Source organism: Pelodiscus sinensis, chromosome 16 (assembly GCF_049634645.1).
Source record: "Pelodiscus sinensis isolate JC-2024 chromosome 16, ASM4963464v1, whole genome shotgun sequence".
In the NCBI taxonomy this organism is placed as follows: domain Eukaryota; kingdom Metazoa; phylum Chordata; order Testudines; family Trionychidae; genus Pelodiscus; species Pelodiscus sinensis.
This window is the reverse complement of record NC_134726.1, coordinates 7,494,047-7,520,748: the sequence shown is the minus strand read 5'-3', so window position 1 is coordinate 7,520,748 and position 26,702 is coordinate 7,494,047. Positions and strand designations below refer to the sequence as shown.

General features: G+C 41.5%; 1 protein-coding gene across 2 annotated transcripts in view; it reads right to left on the bottom strand.

The window, feature by feature from the left end:
- RBFOX1 (RNA binding fox-1 homolog 1) overlaps positions 1-26,702 on the bottom strand; it is a 2,643,423-nt gene that overhangs the window by 1,490,938 nt on the left and 1,125,783 nt on the right. The window lies entirely within an intron of this gene.

Sequence of the window (26,702 nt, the reverse complement as noted above, 5' to 3'; positions counted from 1 at the left end):
ACAGTTGAGCAGTAGCCTGAGGGACTTCCTTGTACTGCATGGGCCACAGCAAGTGAAAAACTTCATGTTCCCCAAAGACAATAAAAATAGAAGTTTTCATCCAACACATTACTGGCTTGAAATCCCCAATGGTGACAAAGTGGAGAGGCCATGGCTTATGTACTCAAAAACCCAGAATGCTACATACTGTTTTTGTTGCAAAGTCTTCCAGTCTAATGTTCCAGCCACACTGGGTTCTACAGGAACAAAGGACTGGAAAAATCTGGCCAGAAATCTGGCATGCCATGAGAAGGCAGCAAGTCACCAGAGAGCACTCCATATGTGGAAAGAGCTTGAGATGAAACTAAGATTAAAGGCCACCATAGATGATCAGCATCCAGAGAAGATTGCATCAGAGTCTCTTTACTGCCAAAATGTTCTGAAAAGGCTCATTGCCATTGTGAGAATGCTTGCTACTCAAAACCTAGCACTGTGTGGCACTTCAGATCAGCTGTATGTGCCAAACACAGAAACTTCCTTAAAACTGTGGAGCTGATGGCTGAGTTTGATGCTGTATTTCAGTAGCATCTAAGAAGAGTCACCACCCAAGAAATGTACACACACTACTACCTTGGAAAAAAAATTCAAAATGAGATCATACAGTTAATGGCAACAAAAGTCAAACAGAAGATTGTGGCAGATCTGAAGTCAGCAAGATATTACTCTGTTATTCTGGTCTGCACACCTGACATCAGCCATATGGAACAAATGACTTTAATGGTGTGTGTTGTAACAACAACAGAACCTAGTGAAAATGTCCCTGCAATGCTGACTGTCAGACAGCATTTTCTAGAATGTATTGACATTGCTGATACTATAGGAGCTGGTATGACAAATGTGCTTCTTAAAAAGCTGGAAGTTACGGGAATTGCGATAGCTGATATGGTGTGATACATGCAATAGCTGACATGCAATAATGGTGCCAACATGAGAGGAAAGAATAGAGGAGTGAAGACATGGATCTGAGAGTTAAACCCTTGAGCTTTTTTTGTCCCATGCTGTTCTCATTCATTGAACTTGGTGGTCAGTGATGCAGCATCAGCTTCTAGTGAGGCTGCTGAATTTGTTTTCAAAGCATCTATGTATTTTTCTCTGCATCAACTCATCGATGGCAAATTTTGAAGCAACATCTGGGGACATCCTCTCTGACACCGAATCCACTGAGTGCCACATGATGGGAAACTCGAGTGGAGGCGATAAAGCCTATCAAACACCAAATTGGGAAGATAGATGATGCCACAGTTGCCATTAGAGGATAATGCTTTGACAGGAACTGTTCGAGGGAGAACAGTGGCAGAGGAAAATGGAATCACCAGAACCATACATAACTTCAAATTTCTGCATAACTTATTGTTGAGGCATGATATACTCTTTGAAATAAATGTTGTAAGCAAGAGACTCCAAGTTGTTGACCTTGATATATCTGGAGCAATGGAACAACTGAACAAAGCAAAGTCATATTTACATTCTTACCGGTCAGATGAGGGATTTCAAAAAGTTCTGAAGAGTGCACAGAAGTTGGCAGAGGAACTTCACACTGAAACTATTTTTCCACCCAATCAAGAATACAAGAGTCACCGAAGAAGATGACATTTTGATTATGATGCACAGGATAATCCCATAAGAGATCCCAAACAACAATTCAAAGTTGAATTCTTTAACCAGGTGCTAGATTGTGCAATACAGTCAGCTGAAGAATGTTTCATGCAGCTCAAGGAACACAGCAGTATATTTGGGATGTTGTATGATATTCCCAAACTCCTCACTATGCCTGAAGAAGACCTACACCAGCAATGCAGGTCACTAGATACAGTGTTGACACATGATGACATGCGCGATATTGATGTGAGTGATTTAGGTGATGAACTGAAAGCCCTTCCAAGAAACATTTCAGCAGGATCAAGTCCAAAGGCCGTTCTGGAATCTATGTGCACAAATAAGATGACCACCCTCTTTCCAAACGCTTTTGTTGCTCTGAGCATACTTCTAACACTTCCTATAACAGTTGCGAGTGGAGAACACAGCTTCTCCAAGCTGAAGTTAATAAAAACACATCTGCGCTCCACAATGACACAGGAGAGGCTGGTCAGCCTTGCAACCACCTCAATAGAGCATGAGCTGGCCCAGACTGTGGACTTTCAGGCTACCTCCAGACTGCATCCCTCTGTCGGCAGAGAGATGCAAATAAAGCACTTTGAAAGTGCAAATGAGCCTGGGATTTAAATATCCCGGGCTTCATTTGCATACTCACATTCCGACGCTGTGCCGATCACATGCCATTTCGAAAGTGAAAGTGCATGTAGCCACGGTTCTGCCAACAAAAAAATGAGTACAGGATCTGTTGAAAAAGCTTCCCACTGTTAGCAGAACCCCGGCTACACAGCACTTTCACTTTTGAAATGGCACATGATCGGCAAGTGCCGGAACGTAAGTATGCAAATGAAGCCCGGGATATTTAAATCCCAGGCTCATTTGCACTTTCAAGTGCTTTATTTGCATCCCTCTGCCGACAGAGGGATGCAGTCTGGAGGTAGCCTCAGAAAGCAGTTCAAATCTTTGCAACCAAGAAGGCATAGAAAGCACCACTTTGATTATTCAAACAGATAAAAATGACAGTGTTTACTATGCAGACAATAAAAGTTACATTTGTTGTTCAGGCATTTGAAAGTTAAGTGTTACTTAACATTTTTGAACAAGGCATTTTAAGTTGTTAGTTCTCCTTTATTGGGATAGGTAGCAGAGCAGTACCATGAAAGGAGTAGAACAGGAAGAAGGCAGAATTGAGACCTTTCAAAGTTTTGGCCCAAGAGAGGTGGCATGGGGGCGTCATTTGAGCTCCCCAAAATGTGGGTCCCTGAACCTGAGATTCAGGACACAATAAGAAGCCTCTCCACTTGACAACAACACCACCCACCCACACTGTGAAAAAGATTATTTTGTTTCAGGAATTAGTCTAGACCTAAGAGTTCAGTTTCCAAATATTCTCTTGTAACTTGCTACATTAATCAACTCCTTCACTAGATTATAGTGTCATAATGATTTAAATTCTAGCAATCTCGAATCCTTCTATCAGTGAGGCTATGTCTACTCTGCTGGGTATTTTTGGAAAAAGATACACAAATTGCGAACACAAGATTTGAGATCAAAACTGGTTGCAGCTAGATGGAGCCAAATGCTTTTTTTCATCATAGCAAAGGTAGCAACTCTTCTAAAATATATGATGCCACATATCAAAAAATTAATACTGCATTTGGTTTTAAGCCTTTTGTCACACTGCAACTGGGCTAATGTACATCCCAGTTTTACCTCCAGTTTGATAATGGCATTTAAAATGTCTGGATATTTATTCTGCTTTTATTCAACCATTATTACTAGGATTCATAGAATTCTTGTCTGACCATTAACCATTGATATAATTAATATGCACTCATTGAAGCCCCAGCACAGTTAGAACATAATCACCTATCGATTTGATTCATGAAAGTGTCTGTGTAGGAAAACTAAGATAGATTAAGTTCCTTAAAGTGTCTCGGATACAGAAGGAAAACAAAAGCAAGCTGGGAGTTGCAAACTGTGGAGTGGTGCTAATTAACAACTCAATTAAAAAAGGCAAATTAAACTTTATGGTTCGTTATCCTCTATTGAATAAAAAATTGTTTTGCTAAGCGAATGATTAAAAATGATCATTCTACCATATTTTTTCACTGTACAATAGATGGTGTTTGTATTAAACATTCCAGTAAATCTTCATTATCAATGTTTCAATTTAGGTATGTATTCCTCAGATGAAAAATGTTGTAGATAATAATTTGCTATCTATATTAAGGGTTATTATATTTTTATTTATTGATTGCTTTTTATTTAGAAGTTTTTATGGGGGGAGAAGAAAATGGTAATTTCTTCTTATAAAATCATTCTTAGCATGCCTCCATCATTTTATAGTTTGCAGACAGATTGCATTCTGCTTAACATCAACATTGAAAAGAGCTTAGTATGTTCTGAACTTGTGGAATTATTGTTGATCACTTAAGTTCTTTATAATGCCTTCAGAAAAATATTGTGCAGCAAAAACTTTTTCAGAAATTGAATTTTTTCAGACTTCAGAAGAGATGATCCTACAATAGATACATAATGTCCAATATTCACACTTTTTAAATGTATGTAATTCTTTAAACACTATGACCTGGTTTACACTAAAGGGGAAAGTGGACTTAAGATATGCAACTCCAGCTATGTTAATTATGTATCTGGAGTCGAAGTATCTTAATTCACGTTTTGTTGCCAGTGGGAGGTTGATGAGAGCAAATTTCCCTTATTCCTTGTGAGGAGAAGGACTACCGACAATGACCAGAGAGCCCTATGAGTTTGAATTAGTGGGGCTTCACTAGACCAGCTAATTCATGCCCCAGAACATAGCCTGAGGCATCGTTGATCTTCTCCGTAGTGTAGACAAGCCCTATATGCAGGGCTCAATAAATACGCTCGCCCGCTTGCCCGTGGCGAGTAGATTTTACCAGCTGGTGAGTGCAGGGGTGGACTGGCCCAGTGGGCCATTGTGGCAGGCTGGCCGAAGCCCGCATTATGGGCAGTGTGGCCCCATCCAATCCGCCAGCCAGGTGGAGGAGTAGAGCACCTCCGGAGAGGGGGAAGTGCGGCAATTCTTGGCACCGAGCTGCCTGCATGCAGCTCCGGCGCAAGGAGGCGAGGTGCGAGCCAGAGGGTGGAATGCTGGTAAACACCGGGACGCTGGTGTGACATGGCATCGTGACATCACAGCTGGCAACTGCCGGATTAAAAAAGGCTCTGGCAGCCCCGCAACCTGGAAGGCAGAAGCCAGGTAGGGGAGGAGAGGGGAGGGGAGGGGAGGGGAGGGGAGGGGAGGGGAGGGGAAGGGAAGGGAAGGGGGAAAAATAGGGGGAAAGGGCTTGTGCTAAGGGACAGGGAGGGGAGGGGAGGTGGGAAGGTCAGGAGAAGAAAGGGGTAGGCACCAAGGGACAGGGGTGCAGGAGAGACAAATGCCAGGGGGCCAAGTGGAGACAACGAGGAAAAGGGCAGGAGGGGAGGTGTCAGTGGAAGGGGGGGACAGGGTGATGCTGGGAGAGGTGAGGGTAAGGGCATTGGGGGTTAGAGGGGGGAGGGGGAGGTGCTGGGAGAAGGCTTGAAAAAAGGGATGGGCATGAGGAAGGTGGGATGGAGCAAAGTGTGTGAGAGGGCACAGGGGCATGAGGGGAACGGGTCAGAGGGTGGTGAGGGGGTGGGCATCAGGGGAAAAGAGGTCAAAGGGCACAGAGGCAATGAGGGAAGGGGGAGGCACCAGGAAGGTGCAGGTGCCTGGGGATTCTGGGGGTGAAGCAGAAGGGCAGACACCTGCAAGGAAGAGACCAGAAGAGAGAGGCAGGGCACGTGTGGAGAGGGAGGTGTTAGGAGAGGGGATAAGGAGGGATAGCTCACATGATCAGAATGGGGCTACTGGAGGAGTAGGCACGGGGGAGGGGAGAGAAGGGCTGGTCTCAGGAAGGCTGAGGGCAGTGAGAAGGGCAGGAGTCAGGACAGCAGAGGAGGATGAGGAGTTGGGGGGCAGCAGGCACCAGGGGAGCTGATGGAGCAAGGGGAGGAGACATGGCAGCAGAAGGAAAAGGTAGAGGTTTATAAGATATTTATTAATAACTTGGGTGCCACAGTGGCACATCCAAATAAGCCACATGAACTCAGTACTGGTGCACACCACAAAATTAATTCTGCTCATGGGAGGAAACTCTTAGAGGGAACACTTCCTCCAGCCTCTCCGCCTCCGAGTTAATGTCATACACAGTGGGTTAATGCAATTGCAGGATAGTTGCATGAGGGGAGTTTGGTGGGGGCCAAACTAATCCCTATTGGTAGGAGGATGGTGGGAAAAGTCCTTAGAGGGGGGTCACATGACACCTTTTACTTCTGGTCATGTGTCCATCTCGCCCCGAGAGTGTTACCTCCAGAGGTGTGGCTAATGGGAGACAGAGGGTGTGGCTAATGGGGGTCAAAGAGTACATTTTAATAAAATTCTTTGGGTGCCCCCCCTTAATGAAATGTGCTGCGCATGCCTATGAAAATAGTTATAATTTTCACTGAAGTTTTTGAGACTGCGTCAAATCGTCAAAGAATGACAAACGATAACTGCGGCCATGATAACTGATGTAAACAAACATGCCGTCCCAGTTGTCTTGTACTCCGCTGGTGCACGCCAGTACAGTGGGCGGGGGAGGGATTGGCGAGTCCCTTTTTTGTCTGGCAAGTAGGGTTTTGAATAATTTGTCGAGCCCTGACTATACGAATTAACAAAAAATAAGTTACATTTTGATGTGTAACTTATTCTATGTTTCTATTAACTATTACAAAACATGTACACATACACATACTACTGGGAAAAAATCCTCCATTAACTTGAAAATAGTATGTTTATTGATTTTTCATTTTGTATACTTTAACATAAAATAAAACATTATGGATGTTATCTGAGCAGAAACCTTAACAGTACTGTAAGTTAACGAAATGTGATGGTCTGAAGTTCTTTAATGACATGATTAAATCTATAAAGAGTGATATAAAAAATAAAATACAAGGTTTTAAAGACTGCTACGAATGTTTTCATTTTCAGTTTAGTTCAAACATGAATCCCAAATCTTGTCAAGATATACTGATATGCTCCCATTTATTTTCTGAGAAATCCCATTAGCCGAGAACGAAGCTAAACATACAAATTAAAGTATATCTACATGCAAAAGTTAGCAAACTGCATCACATGCAAACAGCTAATCCTGAAAGAGTCCTTCGGCTGTTTGGAAAAGTGGTTTTAATATACCGCAAAATAGCTCCTTTTTCTGATGTAAGCTGGGTTTCCATAAAGGCTCTGAATTGAGCTTCTATTTACTATAATAGAGGCTCAACTTAAATGCATATGCCAAATTAAAAAGCACAGTAAGAGAACCAAAAAATTGACACAGTGGCTTAACAACCAAGTAGAAGCAGCAGTGAGAAATAAAAAGGCATTGTTTAAAAAGAGGGAGTTAAATTATGGTGAGAAAAGCATAGGTATCTAAATTCTGACAAATGAAGTGTAAAAATATGAATAGAAAGGCCAAAAAGAAATTTGAAGAACAGCTAGCCAAAAGCTCAAAAATAATAGCAAAATTTATATCAGAAGCAGGAAGCCACTGGAAGATTGAGATGCAGACAGTTACTCCGGGCTAGTCAATTTCCAAAATGGCGACTGCCCGGGAACATGCTAATGAAGCGCGGAATATTTAAATCCTGTACTTCATTTGCAATTTCGATCGTCCTCATTAGCCTCCCCAGTTCGAACTAGAGGGCTAGCGTAGACATACCCTATCACATGTATGAAATGATGGGGACTAAATTAGTTGTTACCACTCAAAAGAGAGATATTGGTGTAATTGTGAATAGTTCTCTGAAAACATCCAGTCAATGAGCAGTGGCAGTCAAAAAAGCACACAGAATGTTAGGAACCATTAAGAAAGGGATAGAGAATATATCCAAGACTGGAGATATGAAATGGCTGTCATATGAGGAGAGATTAATAAGACTGTGATCTTGGAAAGGAGACAGCTAAAGGGTGATAGGATAGAGGTCTATACAGTCATGACTGGTGAGGAAAAGAGGGAAAAATAAAAAAAAGAGTGACTCTTTCCCATAGCACAAGAACCAGGAGGTCACCAAATGAAATTAATAGGTTGTAGGTTTATAACCAACAAAAGGAAGTACTTCTTAATACAATGCACAGTCAACCTGTGGAACCCCTTGCCAGAGTATATTGTGAAGGTCAAGACTATATAACAGGGTACAGAAAAGAGCTGGATAAATGTATGGAGGATAGGTCCATGGATGGCCATTAGCCAGGATGGGAAGGAATGGTGTCCCTAACCTCTGTCAGAAGCTGGGAATGGGCAATAGGGTATGGATCACCAATTCCTACAGCACCTAGAATTTACCACTGTAAAAAAGACAGGATATTGGGCTAGCTGGACCTCTGGATTGACTCAGTATGGCCATGCTTATGTTCTTGTATGTTCTCATAGTGTCGCTAAATCAGAATATTTATATATTTATATATGCAAAGCCTTTGTAGTATAGACCTTTGGCCCTCAACCTTTCCAGACTACTGTACTCCTTTGAGGAATCTGACTGGTCTTGTGTGTCCCAAAGATATACCTCACTTAAAAACTATCTACTTACAAAATCAAACATGAAAATACAGAAGTGTCACAACACTCTGTTGCTAAATATTGTTTACTTTCTCATTTTTACCACATAATTATGAAATAAATCAATTGGAGTATAAATATTGTATATACATTTCAGGCTATAGTATTAGGCAGTATAAACAAGCCATTGTCTGTATGAAAAATTATTTTGTACCAGTTTTGTAGCCTGTTGTAAAATTAGGCAAGTATCTAGATGAATTGATGTACCCAAGAATATTCAGAGGTCTTCCATGGAGTTTGTGTACCCCTGCTTGAGAATTATTGGTATATACTAGACATAAATCTTTGCAATATCTACATATGTAAGTCTCACCTTAAATATGTCCCCATTGGGGTTGTAGTACAGCTATGTGCCAAGTCTTTGTCACAGTTTAGTCTTTGGGTTGTCACTTTTTTTAACCATTTCTTCTTGTCCCCAGTTTATTAAGGTACTTAAGCATGTGCCAAATTTTCAACATATGAGCATTATCTTTAATTAAACCTTAACTCTGGAACTTGATGTTTCCCCTGCCCTCTTCTTCTTTGTGATGGTTCTTCTGGGCATTGAGATCCATGTGATTTCATTTGAGCTATTATATACTGCATCCCAGTTAATGCTGAATTATGGATATTGTATAAAGTAATTTGTTAAATTATTTTTAAAAACTTGAAGTTGTGGGACTCAGAAGCCACTTTTTGCTTGTAATAGCATAGGTTTCACCCTACTAGCTGTAAACTGACATTTGCCACCATCACATTGTTCATTCAGCTTGTACGTTATCTCTACTCTATTGTTTGTTTTATAAGGATTGTCAAAGGTAAGGGTTGTACACTGTGAATTATCCAGGGCAGACTGTCTACTGTAAGTCGGTACAGTGCTTAGACAAATAGGACTCCATTATTGGTTGGTCCCTAGGCACTATTCTAATAATCATAAATAATATCTCAGCCTATTCACCAATGGCAGTTGCCCCAAGAATCAACTCTGCCTTAAGAGTTCAATCTAGTTAAGACTGATAAAGCAGAGAACAAATTCCCTGGCTGACTGCCACAGTTCCCCCATAAAATTGCATCGGAACAATATAGAAAAATAGCATTTCTTCCTTGCTTGCATGCTGATCCAAACAACATGAATTACAAATGTGTAACAATGGTTGCAATGTATGACAGAGTAACACTGGTCCATTTTTAAATTGTCAATAGGTTCAAAATTTCCAAGCTGTTTAAATCTCACAAGGGTTTAAAATTCTTTAAACATCCCTTGTGATCTATCTATTTGTCTATTATTTGTGCTATGAATCTATTTAAAATAACTGAAAAAATGTCAAAATGGATACAAGTTTTATAATACTAAAAACCGTAAGGAACATTTCTATAGTATTTTAATTTAAAAATTCTGTACAAATTTTTATAAGAAATTTTGCAAAACTAAAAAATTTCAGAATATAACAAAAATGCAGCTTTTTCATTTTTGAAAAAAGGACAATTTTTAGACATAAAAGCTGCTAAAAATACTTGTTCTGATCTATATTAATGTCATGTAAACAATACTGATCAGCTTTTCTAGAAGTAATGAAAACTGTTTATCACTTAATCAGCTAGTTTACTATTAAGTAATAACATTTACTATGGTCATTGTTGAAAAATGCACAGCAGATTTTTGCAGATAAACTATAACAGAAATGTCAATGCTAAAGGCAGACCACAATTATTACCATTTTTACAATAAACACACATCACAATACAATAAGTATCTGCAGATGGTGAAAATCCAACTATTTGCCAATGAAGCAACTTATATTAAAATGTTGGAAACTCTCATACTTGGTGTTTGTTCTAAAAAGTGTGAGCTTCTAGAGTCATGTGATTATCAGAAAAATCTCAACTTTTGTATTTCAAAAAGCAAGTTTCTAATACTTCTAGTTGCAGAGAAAAGCTGGAAAACATGATCCATGTGCTCAAAAACAAAAAGGCAAGTAAAAAGAGCCTAAAAGTTGTGATTAAAAAAAAAAAGTCTCTCATAAATTTAAGGCAATCCCCTTATTTTGGGGGGACTTGTTCAACATTTTTGAATACCACGTTAAGTCTCCAATTTAAATTGGTTAATTCCATCTTTAATACTGTACCATGAGACAGCTCCTGAAATTACACAATATTTTCTCCTACTCTGTATGGGCACATCTACACAGCAGGGCAAAAGACAAATTAAGATATGCAACTTCAGCTACGTCAATTACGTAGCTGAAGTCGAAATAGCTTAACTCGGCTTTTGGTTCTATCTATACAGCAGGAAGTTGAAGGAAAAACATTTGTCCTTTGACTTCCTTTACTCCTTGTGAAATGAGGGTTACAGGATGTGACGTAGTGGGGGTACTTGCTGGGCTGTGGTGACCTCTGCTGTCTGGAGCAAGACCCATCAGGGAAAACCTTATTATGCAAAGGTACCATACCAGTTGAACCAGCCAACCCCCCATGGGGAAAAACAAAGGGAGATGGAAGGCTGCCCTGGCTGGGGGCAGGGCTGGGAGAGGTAGAGTTAGTTCCTGTCTGGAAAGCAGGGGAGAAGGAGCTGGGGAGGGGGGCTGGGACTCCCTCATCTCAAGGGGGGGCACTGAGGCCTCTTAGCCCCAGTTCCTGTAACCAGATTACATCTGTGCTATGCTGTATCCTGGAGGAGCAATAAACCATCCTCAATTCCACTGGTTGGTGGAGTCTGTTTGTGCCATTTCGGGGTGCAGGAGATGGGGGACCCCCAACGCGCCGTCACACAGGAGTTGGAGTAAGAAGTTCTCCATCTCTGCATTATTGCGAAACAATGGCTTGCTGTGTAAACGCACGTTTTGTTATTTTGAAATAACATCAGTCATTTCGAAATAATGCTCCTGTGTAGATGTACCCTTTGAATGTAATATAAGCTGCTATCATTTACCTTTGATGTCTTCATTCATGAGTAAACAGATAAAATGTTAAGCTAATTATAATATTTAATGTCTCAAGCAAATTAGTTGATTCATCAAATGCTGGTTCACAAAAAGGACCATTAAAATTGTTTTAATGCTACAGATAAAGCCGGATTATATTAAATCAAAAAGCATCACTTACAAACAAACATTTAATTTAACATAACATCCTTGAGTCAATTTACTAAGCTGTCTGCACAAATTAGAGATCATAGGCTACTCATGAAATATTCAGTATAATGAACAGCGCATAAAAAAAAACATTTAAATATGCTTTAAAAGAAGAAAAAATTCAGCATCTCAAGTTGCCCTCAAAATACGTAAAAGCAATAAGATGGGTTAGTTCTGAAATATCCCTTATAATAGCAATAGTAGCTTGTTAATTCTAACCTGTTACAGAAGCTGTTTACTGAAAATCATTTAGAAATGAACATAGAATCATAGAATAGAATCATAGAATAATAGGACTGGAAGGGACCTCAAGAGGTCATCGAGTCCAGCCCCCCGCCCTCAAGGCAGGATCAATAAAAGTAACTTTCAAAAATAACCCACTGGAGAATATTCTATATAATGCTGAGAGAAAATGTGTCTTTCTTTTTTAGCTCTATTATGATCATTTGAAATTCAAGTATTACCTATCATGATGACTGGAGAACTAAAGAAATAATGCAATCACAGACTAAAAATCTGAAAGTCAAATATTTTTAGTTATCCACAACATTAAAAAAACTTATAAATGTATTGTTAGCACCTATTTAACTTCAATATCTAATGAGTAATTGAAGGAAAGGATGTTTTTGTCAAAAAACCAAGACGTAATCTCTTTGAGGTGTTAGAATTCACAAATTGTTTTGAGACAAAAAACAAACAAACAAAGCCTCCAAAACTTTCAGGTCTTCTTTATACATCATAAAGAAGCAGAAGGAGTGCAAATTTATTTGCTGCCAAAGCAGATTTACCTTCTGGTGTAAACGGTTTACAGTTCATCCTTTAAGATACAGAATCACAAATTATTATTTCCAGCAGGACATCTCTCTCATACAGTGATGAGCTTGGATCATACAAAGTGAATGAGGCAGTTGTATGGGTTTCATTTATTGCACAATTAGCTCCGTGCTATCCAACTACACAATAATTGAGGTAAATATCTTTTTGAATGATCACTTAGGTTATGGAATCTATGGGAATGTCTACACTGTAATTCACAGATGGCCTTCTGGCTCATAGGGCTTGGATACAGGGCTGTTTAGCTATGGTGTACCAACTCAGGCTGCAGCTTGAACTCTGGGACTAGCAGAAACCTAGACCCTTGACTCCAATCTGAGCCTAGACATTTATGCTGCTTCTTAAGCTCCAAAAGTCCAAGTCAAGGTGGCATGAGCCAGTTACGGGTTTTTAATTGCAGTGTAGATATATCCTCTAACTTCTATGAGTGCGTCTACATTGCACCCTAAACTCGAAAAAAGATATGCAATTTGTGCTATGCAAATTACATAACTTATTTCAATTTTATTTCGAAATAGGCTATTTCAAAATATAGCGCATCTCCACAGCGCCAAATTTCAAAATAAAGTGCTATTTTAAGCCATCTCTGATTCCTCGTGCAACGAGGTTTACAGGGATGGCAAAATAGCACGTCCATTATTTCAAAAAAATATTTTGAAATATCGAGTGCATTCGTTGAATGCGGAGTAGCTATTTTGGAATAGCTCTGGTACCCTGAAATAGCCTTGCAGTGTAGATATACTCTAATATATCAAGACATGCTTTCCATAGCAACTTCAGGATGCTAGCAAATCCTACATACTGACGTTCGTTGAAAGTCAACAATGCAATGCCTGCAGAGAAAGAGATAGGGTAAGAAAGTCTGGAATCACTGGATCTTCAGAATATATAACAAAAGCCATGTGGCGTATGGCTTTACGTTCTTTAGCAAAATGGACAACCTAAAGGCTTATCTGTGCTACAGTATTAACTGAAGCTATAACTTAAATTTTGTCCCTAAGCTGACTCCCATCCACGTACAGAAGTTTGTATCTGGAGTTAAGCAATGCTTAGGATCTAGCTAGTTGGCCAATCAGGCAGGTGGGTGAAAGTTTGACTGCTGCTGGTTCTGGAACTAGTAATGCAGTAGAGATGGAGTGGCTGGAGTTACAATAGTGCATCAACTGCTAATCCAATCACTCTCTGTGGTGTTATTTTTTGTTTTCTTTTGTATGTTTGTTTTTTTGCTTTATTTGATGTTTGATTGCTCTCTTGGATCTAGGAAAATTTGGGTGGAGTTAAGTAAGTGTACTCAAGCTAACTGATGCAGTGGAGACAAATCTAAAGCAATGGTATTTCCTATGTAAAGCTATGTCTATATTATAGGATTTTTGTGCGAAACCAGACATTTTTGTGCAAAAACCCGCAGAGCGTCCAAACCTCAAGCATGTTTTTGCACAAGAAAATTTACAGTAAAATGGCAGAAAAAGGGCTTTTTGTGGTGTACGTATACCTCTTTCTAAAAGGAATAACTCCTTTTCGGGCAAGAGTTCCTGTGCAAAAAGGGTGTGTGTGGACTCTCAACAGGGCTTTCTGGTGCAAAAAGAGCCTAGCCGAAAAAGCACAGGTGCTCTGATGGCCATTCTATGAATGGCCATCAGAACTTTCTTGCACAAGAGTGTCCATACAGTGTGGATGCTCTCTTGCACAGGAGCATATGACTTTTGCGATGCAATTTTGAGGTGTGGATGCACTTTTGCGTAAGAAGTTTTTTGCAGAAGATCTCTTCCTCAAAAAGCTTCTTACGCAAAAACCCTGCAATGTAGACAAAGCCTAAGGCTATGTAGCCGGACAGAGGCCCCCCCTGTCACATCCATCTTGCTTGCCCCTCTGAGGTGCCTGGAGCACACAGGACACAGAGAGCAATAAAATCAGCATAGGGTTAGGTGATTGCCTCCTGAGGTCCACATGGGGACACCCAGCTTTGTATTCGTCTTTCCCAGGGAATTGAGTGACCAGTCCTGGCCCTACACGCTGGAATCAAGAGACGCAGAAGGGGGTAAAAATTGTTCCCGTATGTGTCCTTTTGTTTTGGTGCATGCATAGAATAGAGCTCTTTAAAGACTAAGTTGTCACTTGGTACCGTTATTTTCTATCTTCCTTTTCCTTTGTAACCACTTTAAGACCTGTATTTACTAGCAGTTAAGAAGTAGAACAATAGCCATTGTAACCTTATGCTTTATAAGCCTCTTTAATAAACCTGTAAGGGTATGTCTACACTACCCCGCTAGTTCGAACTAGCGGGGTAATGTATGCATACCGAATGTGCAAATGAAGCCCGGGATTTGAATTTCCTGGGCTTTATTTGCATAAGCCGGCCGGCGCCATTTTTAAATGCCGGCTTGTTCGAACTAGCAAGCCATTCCACGAGGCGTACAGATAGTTCGGGATGGCTTGCTAGTTCGAACTATCTAGCCCGTGCCGCGTGTAGCCGCGCGGCACGGGGTTCGAACAAGCCGGCATTTAAAAATGGCGCCGGCCAGCTTATGCAAATAAAGCCCAGGAAATTCAAATCCCGGGCTTCATTTGCACGTTCGGTATGCATACATTACCCCGCTAGTTCGAACTAGCGGGGTAGTGTAGACATACCCTAACTGTTTAAGCTTTAACCTGACTCCTCCTGTTGCTGTAACAGAACCAAACACAATTAAAAGAACTCCAGCCGGTCATAGGGGCAGACACAGGCAGAGCTGGGCATTTGGGTCCTGTCGCCTCCACAGGACAGACCCCCTGGGGTACCCGTCAGCCTTTCCATAGGCTGCCTGCTGCGAAGGGACCTTCTGTCCTAGCAGCCAAAGACTCGGGTGTAATAAGCTCTCCTTGCTGACTCTTGGGGCACCCGTCAGCCTTCTCCAGGCTGCCTGCTGTGAAGGGACGCTGTTGAAGACTCGGGTGTATAACACACACACCACGCACTGCCCTGACCATCGGCTGACAGGCTATGTCTCCACTGCAAGCTTCTTGCGCAAGAACAGCTGTGCTTGTGCAAAAACTTACGGAGCTTCTATACTGCACATACATTCTTCTGCAAGTAAATTTACAGTAAAACGTCAGAACACAGGGCTTCTTGAGCAAGAGTTATTCCTCTCCCCATGAGGAATAAGCCTTCTTGCGCAAGAAACCCCTGTTGCCCGTCCACACTGCCTTCTTGCACAAGAGCTCTTGCTAAAATGATCATCAGAGCTTTCTTGCGCAAGAGAGCATTCACACTGTCATGGACGCTCTTGCACAAAAGCACATCTCTTGTGCAAAAGCACATGGCAGTGTGGACGTGCTCTTGTGCAAGATCTTTTGCACAAGAACTCTTGCACAAAACAGTTCTTGTGCAAGAAGCCTGCAGTGTAGATGTAGCCTAACTGTATAAAGGGTAATGAAAGCATGAATCCCAACAAGCAGTGTAGCAATGTCCAAGCACATCATAAAGCCTCTGACAACTTTGTCAGTTTGATATCAACAGTTTAAAAAAGCCCACCAAGTCTCTGTTCCTTATATCACTCCAAAAAGAAAATGAAAAAAGAAAAGTACTTTTCATAAAGTGTCCCCTTTCTCAGAAAAATAAATAAAATAAAAAAACATTTAGAGGTGCCGAAGAGCCTGGTGATATCTTTTCCCACAAAAACTTATGCCCAAATAAATCTTTAAGGTGCCGCAGAACTACTTGTTGTTGTTTTAATACCTACATAATATTTTTAAAGCAGCCAAATAAACCAAAGAAAAACAAAATTGAATAAGCTAGCCAGAATTATTCAAATTCTACTGAGTCAAACATTTGCAACACTAATCAGTATCAATGTGAACTACTTACTTGGTACTAGTTATTTATGTGTGACTGTATTCTTACTCAAATACAGTCCCTCGAGGGAACCATTATATAATCCTATAAAGCTAATATTTCAGGATCCTGGTCATTCCCCTTTTGTTACATTAAGGATCTACAGTTACCAATATGTTCTTCAGAGGTCACCAAGCACAAGGAGCCTACCAGTCTCCTGATCTGCTGAATTAGAGAAACCTGAAGCACTCCTGTCATTCAATCACTAACAGGAAAGTGATGTTTCTAGGAAGCTGAATCAGCAGAAGGAAAGACTAGAAGTCTCGATAGGCAGAACTAGAAGTAAATATAGAAAGGTGGTGTATATAATGATCTTAAAACACTGTAAAGAGAAAGGACAGAAGAAGAATGAGGAGAAGAAAAAAATAAGTGACGTTTCAGAAGAAAAGGAGACAAGAAGATGAAAGGGATGAAAAGAGACAAGGAAAACAAGGCACCAAACATTGGAAATAGAAAAATAAAAAAGGAAAGAGAATCAAAAGGAAGGGAGAAAGAGATAAACAAAAAAAAAGCAAGATGGATTCAGTTTCACCCCATTCTGACTCAACTCAGCTGGCAAAAACCTCAAGTCACCTTGAATACTGTCAGGTTTTATCGTACTTGTGTAAATCAGAAGAAAATAATAATAATAATAATAATAATAACAATAAAACATTTAGAGGTGCCCAAGAGCCTCATGGGAGACTGCACTTCAGCTCAGATTGTACTAGGCTGGCCATCTGTATTACCATCATAATCTGTGCTGTTTTTGTAAAGGGACTCTGATGAGGCAGAGAGATCCTCACTGGCCAGGAGGAAGTTAAGGTGGCTGAGAAGTTCCCAGCCGGCAATGAAAAGGCTTGGCAAAGCTTTTGAATTCATTTGACCCCATCCCACTGTATCTGTGACCAATGTCAGGCATGTAAATGGGAGATAAAAGAGGAGAACATAGCTTAACTTAGGGCTGACCAAGAAGGGTAACAGAGCTTCACTTCCCCTGATGCCAGAGAAGTCTGGTTACAGCTCTGACACTAACCTCATGTGCCAGCAGACCAACCCTTTTGAAAGAGTTGATAAGATTTTGTGAAGGGAACTGACAGATATTTTGACAACAAGCCTTGAATATAAGTGTGTCAAAAAGGGCATCATGGATTAGCCCCCTTGGGATGGTACCTGATGTGCTGAGATACTGCTGAGTCCACCTTTTCTGCCATCCTGAACAGCCTTTAACCCTGTCTTGCTGAGTCAAACTCTTTAGCCTCTTCCAGCATGCATAGAGTGAGCTACATGTAATGGCAGGACAATACAGATCCTGAGATAAGCTCTGGGAAGGCTCATCTTAAGGGACACCACACAGGTGCCCATCTCCTTCAGGCTCAAACCCGAAATTCTATTAAATTTACCCCCTACCTCAATGTGAAGGAAAATATGCACAGCTTCCTGCCACCAGTTACAAATTACATAAACTGGGTTAGCGGTGAGGAGTCCTGTGGTACCTTATAGACTAACTGAAGTATTGGAGCATAAGCTTTCTTGGGCAAAGACCCACTTCATCAGATGCATCTAACAAAATGGGTCTTTGCCCACGAAAGCTTATGCTCCAACACTTCGGTTAGTCTATAAGGTGCCACAAGACTCCTCACCGCTTTTGCAGATTCAGATTAACACGGCTACCCCTCTGATACATAAACTGGATTATATTATAAAAAATGTATTTTAAGTGGTTACAGAGTTAACAAAAAGAACAAAACAGATTACTAAGAAAATAAAGCAAAGCAGGCAAACTAAAGCTTGATTAACTAAAGACATTGGTTCCTCATCCTATTGATTTAGGAAGATTCCTTCATAGGCTAGGTATCTTTGCAGCCTGAATCCAGAAGTTCTTCCCCTGCTCCATCTTATTCTTTTTTGTTTTCAAGTATCTCTTTGGGTGGGGAAGTGGAGAAGAAGCAAACTGAAGCCTTTGATTGTTTTCCTCCCTCACGTAATAGGATTTCCATAAGATGTGACTCCTTTTTAAGATTTCCCCCACCTCCCAGTGAAAAAGTTCAGCAGCCCAAGATGGAGGCTAGTAGACGCATAGAATCATAGGGTTGGAAGAGACTCCTCAGAAGGTCATCGAGTCCAGCCCTCTCCCCAAGGCAGGACCAATCCCAATTAAATCAACCCAGCCAGGGCTTTGTCAAGCCAAGACTTAAAAAATGCTAGGGATGGAGACTCCGCTACTTCCCTAGGGAACCCATACTGATGCTTCACCACCTTCCTAGTGAAATAGTTTTTCCTAATATCCAACCTAGACCTCCCCCACAGGCTGCCTGGAGGGTCATGGGAATAACGCTGCCGTATCACGAGTTGGCATCCCCCCTAGCCTGCCCCGGCTCTTCCTCCACTGCCACTGCTGCTGCCGGGTAGGGCCGAGCTGCATTGTGCTAGCCCTGGTCTCTTGCGCCTCAAGGCTGGGTCCTCCCTAGTAGCTTGCACCCTCCCAACCCAGCTGCCGGGGAGGGCCAGGGCTAAGGCTGTGCCAGGACTATGCCAGCTCCAGTCTCTCCTCCAACTCCGGCCACAGGAGAGGGCCAGGCCAAGGTATCTAGCCCATTGGATGCATCTGGCCCACCCCTGCACTAAAGGGAACTTCTAGACTTCTGCCAGCCCCTCTCTTTGAGGCTCCTGTTAACATTCAGATTAGCTCTACTATTTCACGAAAGGTGGGACAGACTCCTCTTCACTTATTCTTAAAGGAAATATCATTAACACTTCTGGAAAAACAAGACAGAAAATTATTCCTGCCTCACATCATAAGTTGAGCTTATAATATATTCATAAAACATGGACGTACAAGACCATGCTGTTTCACAGAAACTAACTCTCTGACAGCGAGAGATATTACGCACACACACACACACACACACATTTAATCAGGCTGAAAAAGGGGCTAATTTTTTTGTGTGAGAAGAAAATGTGAAAGTCCTATAGTAATACTCAGCCAAGGAAATGTATTGAGCTACTTTCTTCTAATAAATTGAATGCTGTCAAGTTCACTCATGAAATTCTAATTTGTTCTAGACAACCTAGTATATTACATACATACAGGAATTATACATTTAACTCCTGAAGTTCAAGGGTTTTTTTTTAAAAAAACAAATTTGTTATGTTACTTGTTTATGTTAGGGTATGTTTTCCTTAATAAGCTTTGTAAACCATCACATAAGATGTAACATGGAAAATTATCTGTGTACAGTAGTAAAGTAACCACCAAATGTAAATTACAGTTTTGTATAGGGTAGCTTGATGGCATCTAAGCCTCCTGTTACATGACATCCAGACAAAGAGCATATGCCAAGAGTTCTTTCCTGCTGCTCCTGAGTTAGGAGCAGGACACTAAAATGAAGGAATGTGAATGCCCTGCCCCCTTTCTTCTCACTTTGTCTGCCAAATGGGGCCAGAAAACTGTAGGGAGCACACAGTGCGGCTTGCTAATGGATCAAGCAAATTGCACTCTCTGTACAAAAAGAACAGTGCTATAGTCACCATGCATCACTTACATGGTGAGATTACTATAAAAAGGTCCCTTAAAATGTAATAGTTCATTTATATTTGTACAGAGAGGTACTCTATGGCAATTTGTTTGAAACTGATCCAGTTGGGTACTGTGGACATTGAACATTTGGGAACAGTATGGCACACATTGTTGTGCCATTAAATGGTGTTCTTTATATTAGCTATAATGATCTACCTATTTGGGAACATACAGATCTACATCTTTTATATAGGACTGTGCAGACAGGCAGTAGTATGTAAATTAGAATCAGGGTATTGTGCCATTCGTACTGTTCTGCTTTAATGCCTTTCAGTTTGGTTGTCAACAGCTCAGGAAAGAATATTACAAATTTTCACATAATTACTGAAAATAAATTTGAGCATAATATCCCAGTATGTGAATAATTAGCACTTTTTGTAGTTCAGTAGAGAAATTATTTCTGTGCTCAGTTTCTTCATTATCCTTGTTCGTATGAGGAAGATGCTGTTCATTGGTTATATTGTACATCTCCTGAGGGTACTAATTTTGAGGCTAGCTGTGATTTAGTACTGCACTGACCTGATATTACTCTACTGCTTCAAAATGATAGAAGAAATTCTTAACCATGAAACCCAGGTACTCAGAAGACTTCCTAAAGTACCACATACCACCCCTAGTTTTATTAAAAACTTGCTTCTGTTTTCTTGTTGTATCATTTTCTGTGAGTTGTACCCTTTTAGAATAACTGCTACAACAAAGATATTATTTGCAAAGCAATAAACATTTACGTTTTACTTTTGTTTTACAAAATGAATTCTTAAAAAGAGTAATTTGTATAGTATAATTTTATTTGTTTAAAGATAAACACCCAGGCTACATCTAGACTGCCCTCTTTTGTGCAAGAAAATATGCAAATGAGGCAAAGTGGTGAATATTGCTGCACCTCATTTGCATACTTAATGAGCTGCCATTTTTGCACAAGAGGCTTTTGTGCAAAAAGGAGCCATCTACACAGCTCCTTTTTGTGCAAAAAAACCCTCTCGTGCAAGAACTGTTCTTCCTGGAAAAAAGCAGCAGAATGGCTCTTGCACAAGAAGGGGGTTTTGAGTAAAAAAGGAGCTGTATAGACGGCTCCTTTTTGTGCAAAAGCTCCCTGCACAAAAATGGTGGCTCCTTTAAGTATGCAACTGAGGAGCAGCAATATTCACCTCTTTGCCTCATTTGCATATTTTCTCACGCAATAGAGGGCAGTCTAGATGTAGCCCCATAGCTAAACAGGAAATTAAGTTATTTTGGAAAATACTTCAAGTACCTTTTCAGCATGAGAATTGTTGCTCTCCACAGGAAGTTAGTTGTGGAATGCAACATCACAATTTTGCTTGCAATTATTTTTAGACACTGTCATATATGAAGGGAAACAGACCTAAACAAAGGGGCGTAGTGTTATTTACTATTCTGTTATTCTTTCATTCAGATTTAAAGTTTTCTTTAAAATAGGCAAAAATAATTATAGGGACATGTGGAGAAGGATTCCCTGCTTTGTGGGACACCTTAAACATTTCTGGAAAAAAACAATTCTTTCTCCTTCTGAACAGAAAATGTAATTTTCTGTGCAAAATTGAGTCATCATTTAGATGGTCAAGAAACCTTTCCTGTCTGGTATGTTTCAATGACATATTCACTCTGCTTTGCAATAGCTGGTTTTTTGAGCTTTTTGGTCCTTACATTGAGACTGGTGTTTTTTGCTGTTTTTGGAATGATTTGATCATGGTGGAATGTGACAAAGGAATGACTAAATTGAAGAATGTATTGTGTGTTGGTGGAATAAATCAGTGAATTCAGTTAGATAATAGTACTTGAATAGTTAAGAGGCGGTGACAAAATAAACACTTGGGTGGTGAGATCCAAATAAGCCATTGTGAACTACTATTGATAATGACTAGAGCAGATGTACTCCAGTGGTGTTCAAAGCCAGACTTCTTTGTCTGCAGTGAAAAAATAATTAAAGCTCTAAGGAACAGAAAATAGATGAGACATTGTTAGTTTTTACATCATCTAGTTCTACAGTTCCAAGTTTTTATCATAAATCTGGAGAGCTGGTGGCATGCCCTCTGCTTCAAAGTATTATTCACCAAAATAGGGATTAAAATGTGAAAAAAAAAGTTCTATTTTTCAGGATTTTAATTTTAATACTTCGGAACCTACATTCTGTTACTTTAAAATAGTTCAACTTCTTGATTAGATGTAACAAGATAGAAGATGCAGCCTGCTTTGGCTCTGGGATGTCTCAAGATTGATGAGGCAATTGTAATTATTAGCCTGAATATTACAAATGAGCATATGCAGATTCATTATTTTTCTTTTTAGTTTCAGGAATGATTCCAGTCGGTAAGACTAAAGCAGTGAACAAATTTTGCTGGAAATATGCAGTAAGCAGCATTTTAAGAAAGAAATACACCCCCACCAACAACATAACGTTCCCCTAGATCAGGGATGGACGATAATTTTTTGCCAGGGTCCACTTCAGAAATTTTTGAAGTGGCCCTGGGCTGCACAGAAAGGGGTGAGGCATCAAGTGGAAGGGGAGGGCCCAAGATAATGATTGGTCTATGGGTGAGGGAGTGCCTTTGCCTCCCTACCCTTCTTCCTAGGTGGCCATGCCCTTGGCATGGGAGGAGACTTCTCATGCTCCCTTGCCCCTAGGCCAAATAGGGTCTGGGGGTGGGGAGTGCGTGAAGCCGCCTCCGCTCTGCTTCTGCCCTGCAAGTAGCATGCAGCGCTTCGAAACATCACATGCTCCTGGCAGGGTGGGAGGAGGCTTTGCACACTCTCCCACCCCCAGATGCTAATTGGCCTGCGGCAGGAGAGCGGCAGGGCTTCCACGGGATGGATCCACCCGCTTGGCATGCCGGACCTGGCCTGCAGAGGCCCTTTTGCCCACCACTTCCCTGGATCAAACTTCCTGTTCTTTCAGTTAATAAAAATATTGTATGAGTAGCTTCAAACTTGTTATAGGAATACCCTCAGTTTTCGTAGGAACCCGGGGCATGACCATGAGAGGAGGTTACTCACCTGTGCAGTAACTGGGGTTCTGCGAAATGGTTGCCTCTGTGGGTGCCCCACCCCCATGTTTTCTCCCCTAAGCTTTAGAACATCCTTGATCTTCTGCAGCAGAGAAGGAACTGAGGGGTCTGTTGAATGTGCACGTGGCATAGCAGCTCAAAATGGCATGTGCCAGCTGCCCTACATGCACAGCCTACAGAGGGCACAATTCTCCAATTTGAAGTGCAGAGCATGCAAACACCCCATTTTCCTGCCCCTCGTCACCACCAAACTCTCTGCACCCCTTCCCCCCCCCCTTCTCCCAGGTTACAACTCCCTACCTGACTCTACACCCCTTTCCCCAGGCCAGAAATCTCTTTTGCAACCATAGACCCTCCTGGATCCTGCACCCCAAGCCGCTGCTGCAGATCACAACCACCTCCTTCACCCAAACTCCCTCTCAGACTCCACACTCTCTCCTGCACCCCAGTCCTCTACCCCAAGCTCTCTTTTACACCCAACCTCCTTCTCAGCCCCTGCAGTCCCTCCATAGAAGTATGGCTTTTGATCACTTGCCAACATCTTGGAGTGGCCTCCCATTAAACATTATTGCCCACCCCTGCTTGAGGGTAAGATGTATGTAACAGTCCAGTGTTAAAAAAAAAAAGAAAAGCCTATTGTCATTATTTTACTTTTCAGTTAATATAATTCTTAAAATATATTATGCCACTGCTATATCATAGAATCATAGAACCATAGAGCTGGAAGAGACCTCAGAAGGTCATCAAGTCCAGCCCCCTGCTCTGGGCAGGACCAATCCCAACTAAATCAACCCGGCCAGGGCTTTGTCAAGCCGAGACTTAAACACCTCTAGGGATGGAGACTCCTCTACTTCCCTAGGTAACCCATTCCAGTTCTTCACCACTCTCCTAGTGAAATACTTTTTCCTAATATCCAACCTGGACCTCTCCCACCACAATTTGAGACCATTGCTCCTTGTTCTGCCATCTGTCACTACTGAGAACAGCCTTTCTCCATCCTCTTTGGAACCTCCCTTCAGGAAGTTGAAGGCTGCTATCAAATCCCCCCTCACTCCTCACTTCTGCAGATTAAACAGACCCAACTCCCTCAGCTTCTCCTCATAGGTCATATGCTCCAGCCCCCTAATCATTTTGTATTTAAAATTATATCATATCAATTAAAAAAATAATCCTCCACTCAAAAGAAACTCTACTATAACTTTTTAGCATAATATTTTTCTTTACAGAACCTCTGTAGTCCAGCACACTCTGGTCCAGCAACATCCAGGGTCTGGCATGATTTTAGTTAGCTGGGTGTCCACTAATCATGGAAATGGCCAAGTTTCGCACAGTTCCATAAAGTTTATTTACAGCCACCAGTCCTGGCTCTCAGTGTTCTTTGCTGTTATTCAGCTCTAATTTACTCCTAAATGTCTTGTAAGAGCCCAGTAAGCCATGCAAGTGTTGGTAATGCTGCCAGACAATCTTGACCTCCCATGGTTTGGCAAATTCTCTGGTTCAGCACCACTGAGGTTCCAAGGGTACTGAACCGATAAGGTTCAATTTATAACTAAGAACATAAAATCCCATTTAATTGGTTAACTGGTTAAGAATTATCTTTAACTGGTTAATCGATGAAAGAGGGCCAGTGGAGGAACTGCTCCAGCTTGGCTTCAGCACTGCCTACCCTCCAGCCCCATGGACAAGGACTACTCTGGCCAGCTGGCTGGAGTAGACCCTGCCTGCGGTGGGCCCTGTGGACCTGGAACAGCCCTCTGTCCACAGAAGGCAGGGAGCTGCTCCAGACCCTACTGGTTAACCAGAACTTGTAAGCCTCACTTGTTAAGGGAGAAGCTTACCAGTTAACTGGTTAACCATTCACAACCCTACCACAAACAAAGTTTTATTAGTTTATCCATAAAGTATCTGTTTACCTGCATTGACCAAATGGTAGGCCAGAGATCCAAACAAAATGAGAGAGAAAAACTGCCTAAGTAGAGCATGAAGTTGGGTAGTAGTAGTAATATCTTAGAAGTAGTAATATGGTAGTAGGAATATCTTATGCTAGCTGTGCTTTTGAGGGGGGATAGGAAGGAATTTTTCTGACTCCAGCACACTGACCAGATGTAGTTGGGACTTTTTGCCTTTCTCGCAGCAGGTTCAGGTGGGCCCTGTTCATGCAGAACATGATAGGTAGTAGGCCGTATGTCGCAATCATTCTTTAAGTGTATACCAAGTGTCCCATGCAGGCACTCCATAGGAAGAAGGCATAGCATAATGGATAAATGGTTTAGGGAAAGATGTAATGGAGAGGTAGTCAGTAATTGAGCAAGCTGGGGGTAATGAGGGACTTCTATGACTGTCACGGCATGGTGCCAACTCCCCACCTTGTCTCTCCTATGAGAGGAATGGTTGTTAAGAGTCAAGCAATGGATATGCTGGAGAGACAAGGGCACAAGGGTGGAAAAGCATAGTCAAACTATGAGAGGCTGGTTCTGATTTTTTAACAAGGAGAGGTTAAATTCTCCAGTTCGTGCCCCTCAGGCATACAGCAGCCGCTGTTTTAAATGCAGGGCTGCTTCATGTGACTCACTACTTTGAAGGGAGATGGAGGGTTCAGGTGAGCTCCCTACCCCCAGCCCAATCCTCAAATCCCATTGGTCAGAAACAACCAGCCAGTAGGAGCTGAGAGATTGGCCTGGGGGTTGGGGGCAGTGCAAGCCTCTCCCCACTCCCAGAATGGAGAGCCACATGGTGGGAACAGACTGCATTTTCAATGCTCTGGGGCTGCAGCAGGCATGGAGCCCAGCCCTCCTTGAGGGTGCTGCAGGACTGCTGGCTGGGGGATGCTTAAGTAAGCACCACCTGGCCAAAGCCACCCTCCTGCACCCCTCTGCCCCAGTCACCTTCCAAACTCCCTGCACTCTCTTGCCCCAGGTCACAATTCCCTTTCATACCCTGTACCCCCTCCCACACCACTTCCTCAGGCATTAATCTTCTCTTGCACCCCCTCTCTCTCCCTGACCCTACACCCAGATCCCCTGACCCAGGTAACAACCCCCCTCCATCACCCAAACCCCCCCTCAGACCTCATACCATCTCCTGTACCCCAGTCTCTTATCCCACGTGCCTTTCTGCACCCAACCTCCAACCTAGACCCTGCATCTCTTCCTCAGAAGCGTGTGGCTTTTGAGTACTTTCCAAAACTTGGAGTGGCCCCCTCCAAAAATTATTGCCTACCTCTGCCCTAAACAGTACCTAGCTGCATATATATAGCACTTGAACTCAAGTCCCCTGAGCTTGTATCTTGAAGGATATTTATGGACTGTTCCCTAGGACTTTGAGACTTTAGGACTGGTGGAAAATTATCTGAAAAAAGTCAGTTGATATATCATTTATCGTTTCTATACAATGCCTACCCCAAAATATATAACTTTGTGTTTTGGTGTGCATTTCTTCCTCAAGAGAGCTGCTTTGGGCATACACCTATAATGTAATTTATTAGAGGTATATTGTTATTCAATACAGCTAGTCACAAAGCACTTCTAAATTAAGGCTAAAAAGAACCACAAGATGACCAAGTAAGATGTCCAAGTTTAGTTCAACAGTGATTTCACTCCATCAAATAAATGATCCTTAAGTTATTGGTTCTGGAGGAGACAACAAAATACAGAGAAAAATTCCACTGTGTGCTATCTAGAGAAATACAGCTATACAACAAGCTAAATATTTCATACATTTGCTATCCTGTAGTATTTTTCCAGGAGTTTGCTTTGGAAATTCAAAGGCAGTAGTTAGCTAATACAGTTTACCCCAAAAACCAACAAATAGGCTAGCTGCAACTTAAAGACTAACAAAACATGTAGATGGTATCATGAGCTTTTGTGGGTTCAACCCACTTCTTCAGATGAATGGAGTTATTAAAAGTCCAGTTCCAAAATAAAAAGGGGATGAGAGAGGAGAAGAAAGGGAAAAAATAGGGAATTAGGATGTTCATGTTACATGAAGCTGATAGGAAAGGTGTAAATT